Source organism: Taeniopygia guttata, chromosome Z (assembly GCF_048771995.1).
Source record: "Taeniopygia guttata chromosome Z, bTaeGut7.mat, whole genome shotgun sequence".
Classification (NCBI taxonomy): Eukaryota; Metazoa; Chordata; class Aves; order Passeriformes; family Estrildidae; genus Taeniopygia; species Taeniopygia guttata.
Window position 1 is genome coordinate 69,787,066 of NC_133063.1, and position 6,307 is coordinate 69,793,372.

Here is a 6,307-nt window from a genome sequence, read left to right on the forward strand (position 1 = left end):
AAGCCAAGGTCCATAACTCTTGTTCCACAAGGCAAAGGCTAGTTGGGCACATGCCAACCCCCAAGTGCAGCTGCTGTAGGTCAGCCATCCTCCACAAGCCAAGGACAGCCCAGGCCCATTGATCTGTCTCATGGGACAGCAGCTGCAGCCAGGATCTCCCCTTGAGCAGGGACTCCTCTCAAGGTTACTCCTCAAGGCTGAGAGATTCCTTGCTGTAATAGATCCTTGGTAAGTGATCAAGAGGATCCTCCGCTTTGAAATCCTACCTAAGTGATATAAAGGATTGATTGTGCCCAAGTCATCCTTCAGACATGGACCAAGTCTGGGACTAAGTCTGGATGCAGCTGCATGGAGCTCCCCAATTAAAGAAGTTGAGAAAGCAGCAGGGTCCTTTCTGAACCTCTGACTCAACAGCAGGGTCTCTGATGGTTCTGCCTCACCCTGTCCTTTATGCAGTAAACACTGAAGAGCTCATGCCATCACATCTGATTTAACAACTCTCACATTTACTGTGAAACTTTGGTAAATCACAGTTTAGACAAAAAACCACGTGGCTATATCTCCGTTACAAGTGCAGTGCATCAATCCATCCATGACACAGCAGTACTGTGTTCAGTTTTGGGCTTTCCAACACATACTGGAGCAAGGCTGAGCAGAGACAAGAGTAAGCGAGGAGGATGGAGCACCTGAGGAGGAAGAGCAACAACAGCAGTTTTTGTTTATACTGGAGATTAAAGGAAACTCTTCACCTATCTGTAGGGGGATTGCAGAGAAGATGGAACAAAACTTTCCTTAGAGGTGCACATCAGAAGAACAATAAGCAGAAATCACAAGTTATGAATTGTCACTGCCTGTAAATAAAAAGAAAACCACAGATGATTCAAGAAATGGAGCAGGTTTTGTGATTACAAAGTATTAATCTTCTAAATTTTTCCAGATTCAGTAGAACAGGGCTCTGTGCACCCTCACCTAATGCTGAAGGTAAGCCTCTTTGAACAGGTGGTTTGACAAAATGACCTCCAGCAGCTTTTTCCAACATAAAGTATCTTGTAATCCTGTGATTCAAAGGAAGCTTCTGTGTCTTGGAACTCACAGAGAGTTTAATCCAATGAATGAAAGAATTCAATAGAACCTACACAAACACACAGATAAACAATATAAAAGAAAAAATAAATCCTGTTGATTTCACCTCAAAGCACAATATTTTCAGGATTATATACAGGCTTAAGGCCAAGAGAAAACACATTCAGAACCAGAAAAAATGTCATCACAAGTGAAAGATTGTGTCTAGATCTCCAGAAAGGTCAAATCAAAACATGTAACCTATTTCAAAGCAGAACATTGTATAAGGAGAACAAGGGGTCATTGGGAAGATAAAAAGTAATTGCAATATGATTAACAGGAATATTTAAAAGTTAGTGTCATTTTACTTGACTGTTTCTGACCTAGTTCTTGCAATAATTATCTTCCCAATACTTGAATGATCTCAGTAAGAGCATTTCACTAGAATTAACTCAAGCCTGCTCTGTAAGGATCCACTCCATTCTCCACCCCAACAGTGAAAATAATGAACAAACTATGATTTTGTTAAAGAAATCAGAATATACATTAGGTATTGTAACATAGACATCAGATAAACTTAGCTGCAAGTGTTGCCTAAATTTCACAAATCGTAAAAATTACTATCACAAAAATTAATTTCCTGCAATTAGTGCATTTTTCTCTTATATATATTGAAGCTGGAGCCAAATACAGGCATGATCTTTTCTTAAACATTAAGATTACCTTTTTGGGCGCTATAACAGCAAACCTGGTATTTTCACTGCTTTCTCATTAAAATACTTACAAAGAGAAAGCCACAAGATTTTCAGTGTTCTGGTGAAGTTGCTTGTGTCAAGCCTGGTGACAAAGCAGGCAATATAAGCATTTAGCAGACATTGATAGAAGAAACGAAATTGTTGGTTAATACATCTTTCCTGCCAGTTTATTGACAAAGGGATTCTCAGGTGTTTTACAGAGACTAAACATAAGAAGTACACAAATAATGGGGCAAGGAAGTCTAGAAAAAAGGATTTGAATTTGAGAGAAAAAAACCACAAAATATTTTTTTCCTGGTATGTAATCAAAACCTACTGGTTTTCAATTTGAAGCTATTGCCCCTTGTCCTGTCACTACATGTTCTTACCAAAAAAAAAAAAAAAAAAAAAAAAAAAAAAAAAATCTCCAGGTTTCTTGTAGGTTCCCATCAGGTACTAGAAGGTTGCAATTAGGTCTCTCTGGAGGTGCATCTTTTCCTGGTTGAACAAACTCAATTCTCTCAGCTTCCTCACAGGAGTGCTGCTCTAGCCCTCTATAATTTTGGTAGTCCTCTCTGTACTCACACCCAACTCACTCCCATGTCCTTCCTGTGCTGGGACCCCAGAGCTGATGCAGCACTGCAGTGGGGTCTCAGCAGAGCAGAGGGGCAGAATCCCCTCCCTGGCCCTGCTGCCCACCCTGCTCTGGATGCAGCCCAGGACATACTTGGCTTTCTGGGCTGCCAGTGCACATTTCTGGGTCATTTCCAGCCTCTCATCCCCCAGCACCCCCAAATCCTTCTCAGCAGGGCTGCTCTGATCTCTTCATCCCAGTTTATGCTCATACCATGGGTTGCCCCAATCCAGGTGTAGCACCCTGCACTTGGTTTTCTGTCCTAGTTTGATCCCAGCCAGCAAGCAGCCAAACCCCCATTCACCCTCTCATCTGTGGAACTGGGGAGAGAATCAGAAGGGTAAAAGCTGAAGAGCTCAGGGGTTGAGATAAGAACAGTTTAAAAGGGAGAGCAGAAGCCACACACACAAGGAAAGTAAAGCATGGGATTAAATCTGTGCTTCCCATGGGCAGGCAGGTGTTCAGCCAGCTCCAGGAGAGCAGGGCCCCATCACACATAACAGTGACTTGGGAAGAAAAACACCATTGCTCCAAATGCCCCCCACCTCCTTCTCCTTCTCTCACTCTATACACTGAGCATGATGCCACATGGTCTGGAATATCCCTTTGGTCAGCTGGGGTCACCTGTCCTGGCTGCATCTCCTCCTGATCTGAGCATCCCCGGTCCCCTCCCCAGTGTAGCAGTACCGAAAGCAGAAAAGGCCTTGGCTCTGTGCAAGCCTGGCTCAGCAGTAACAAAATTATCTCTGTATTTTCAGCTCTGTGTTCAGCACAAATCCAAAACACAGCCCCATAGCAGCCACTATGGAGGTTTACTCTACACCAGACAAAACCAGTGTTCTTTGTTAAACCTTGTGAGATTCCTGAGGATCCACTTCTCAAGCTTTTCCAGGGCCTTCTGAATGACATCCCATGTTTTAGGTGTCCCAACCATATCACTCATCTTGGCATCATCTGTAAATTCACTGAGGGTGCATTCAATCTGTTTGTCTATGTCATAATAAATATATCAAATAACACTGGTCCCCATATGGGGACACACCACTTGTCACAGATGTCCTTTGACCACAACCCTCTGCATGCCACCATCCAACCAATTTCTCATCCACCTAACAATCCACTCAACAAATCCATCTGCTTTCATTCTAGAAAGAGGATATTGTGAGGCCTGTGTCAAAGGCTTTACAGAAGCCCAGATACAGGACATCTGTCGCCCTTCCTTTGCTTACCAATGCAGTCACCCCACCACAGAAGGTCATGGGGTTGGTCTGGCAGGACCTGCCCTTGGTGCAGCCATGCTGCCTTTCCTGAACCACCTCCCTGTCCTATGTGTGCCTTAGCACAGCTTTTGGGAGGGCCTGTTCCATGATCTTCCCAGACAGAGAGGTGAGGCTGACAGGCTGGTACTTCCCAGAGCCCTCCTTTCTAACTTTTTTGAAGATGGGTACAATGTTTTCCTCTTTCCTATTACCTAGGATTTCACCTGACTTCTGAGACATTTTCAAATATCATGGAGAACAGCCTGGCAAATGCATCAGCCATTCCCTCAGGAGCTTGGGATGTATCTCATTGGGCCCCACAGACCTCTGTACACTCATGTTCCTTAAGTGGACCTTTACTTTCAGTGGGAAGGACTTTGTTCCCCCAGTCCCTGTCCTACTGTCTATACTCCCAGGAGATGTGGGAAGAAATGTTGCCCTTGAAGGCTAAGGCAAAATGATATTGAGTACCTCAGCCTCTTCCTCATCTGTTGCTTCTGGTTTTCCATCTGTGTTTATCAGCGGGGGTCACCTTCTCTGGCCTTCCTTTTGTGGTTGGCATGCCTGGAGAAGCCCTTCCTGTTAGTCTTTGTGTCCTTTGCCAAGATAAATTCCAGTTTTGCTTTGGGCTTTCTCCCCCTGACCCTGCATAACCAAACTTGATCTCTTCCAGGTCTCTTCAACTGCTGGTGCATTTGCTTCTTTCCCTTCAGTCTGACAAGCAGTTCCCTACTCAGCCCCTCTGTTCCCTTGCCTTCCTTGCCCAGTTTCTTGCTCCTGGGGATTGCCAGTTCTTGTGCTCTGTGGAAGACTTCCTTAAAGATGTGCCAGCTCTGTTCCACTGCCTTGTCCTGAGGGAAGTCTCCCAGTGGATCTCACTGGCTATCTCCTTGAAGAGCTGGAAGTCTACTTTCCTAAAGTTCAGGGGCCTGACTTTGTTCCTTGCCTGGCCCATACCCCTCAGGACTGCAAACTCCAGCAGTGTGTGATCACTGCAGCCCAGACTCCCTCCAAGCCTGATGCTCAAGATCAGCTCACTTACACTGGTGCCCATCAGAGCCAGGATTGTATCCCCTCTGGTAGGGCTGCTGTCTGTTCCTTTGCTCCAGAAGGTATCTCTCATGTGTTCCAAGAGTCTCCTGGCTTGCCTGCAGCCTGCTATGCTGCTTTCCCAGCAGAATTTGGGATGGTTGAAGTGCCCCAGCAGGACAAGAGCGTGTGAGCAAGATGCCTCCTGTAGCTGGAGCAAGAAGGTTTCATCAATAGGGTCCCTTTGATCAGGGGTCTGTACTTAAAGCCATCCACAAGGTTTCCTTTGTTGCCTCAGTCCCTGATCCTTACCCACAGGCTTTTGTCCTGCTCCTGGCTGCTCTTCAGAGACAGTCTTGACACTCAGTCTACCTGCTGATGTAGGGGCACCCCCTCTGCCTCTCTCTTTCCTCACCTGTCTCTTATGGAGAGCCTGTAGCCACCGGTAGTTGCACTGCAGCCATAGGATTTGTCCCACCAAGTTTCAGTACTGGCACTTGTCACATAAAAAGGGAGATTTTCTCCAACCCTTAATGTGTGATTAGTCTGTCCATGCCCCAGGAAAGCCAAGACCCTTGTGCCTGACCAGTCTGTCAGTGTCTCGATACTGGCACCCTTCACTGAGCCATTCCCCAGATTGGAAGGCAGTTCAGCTGACTTGTTTAGGGTCACACGCCAAACAGAGACACCCCGTCCTGGGTCTTCGTACCTTTACCTATTGCAAGTGACTGCCACTGCCCTTGAAGGACTTACATTACTGTCCTAGTTTAGGGCAAATTTGGGGAAAACCCTCTGGAAGGAGCCCCCAGAAAACAAAGCCCCACGGCCCCTCCCCACCCACCTGGTTCAGGGAGAAAAGTTTTCTCTGAGAGAAGTGGAAAAGAACCTGTTTATTCAATGAACAAAGCACCCCCCAGCACCAAAAAGAAAATGAACAACACCAGATGACAACAAAACTCTTTCACCCCTCTGAAGAGATGAACAAATCCAGAAAGTCTCTCCTGGGAGTGGTCACCCGGGTCTGGACGCTGGGGATTGCTCTCCAGCACTGGGGATGGCTGCTGCAGATCACCAAATGCAGGCTCCTGGTGTTCCTTGGTGTTTCCCAGATCCCAGTCCGGAGCAGGTTGGATGGTATTCAGGAAGAGGAAAGGAAAAAGCAACAGTCCAGGGAAAGAATTGGACTGCTTAGCTAACCTAACTAGGAAGCAAAGGCAAAAGCAGAAGCAAGCAAAGCAAGCAAGCAGGCAAAGCAAGCAAGCAAAGCAAAGCCAGCCAGCCAGCCCTAGCCTTTTCTAGACAGCAGACCATGGGGGGAGGTGAACTGGCTGATAACTAGGCAAAACAAACCTTCACTTTCAGAGTCAGTTCTGAAAGCACAGAACCTAATATCAAACGTAAACAGAACACAGGATTGGAGATACAAACACCATAACGTCACCCTAGGACAATTAACCATTTACAGAATAACTCTATTTATTTATGTAATTTTGACAGGTTAAGGTTCAAGGGTTGCTGGTGATAGCATCTGACTGCAAAAATATACTCAAAGCAATATAGTAATTTGAACCAGTATACTAACAAACTTT

The 6,307-nt window shown here is 45.7% G+C and overlaps 1 long non-coding RNA gene across 1 annotated transcript; it reads right to left on the minus strand.

Annotated features, from left to right (window-relative positions):
• Nucleotides 1–484: 484 nt before the first annotated feature.
• Nucleotides 485–2,135, minus strand: LOC140681974 (uncharacterized). The gene is made up of 2 exons (XR_012053254.1): nt 970–2,135; nt 485–851 (listed from the first exon to the last, which is right to left on the minus strand). It is a non-coding gene; the product is annotated as an uncharacterized lncRNA (long non-coding RNA).
• Between the last annotated feature and the right edge of the window lie 4,172 nt (nt 2,136–6,307).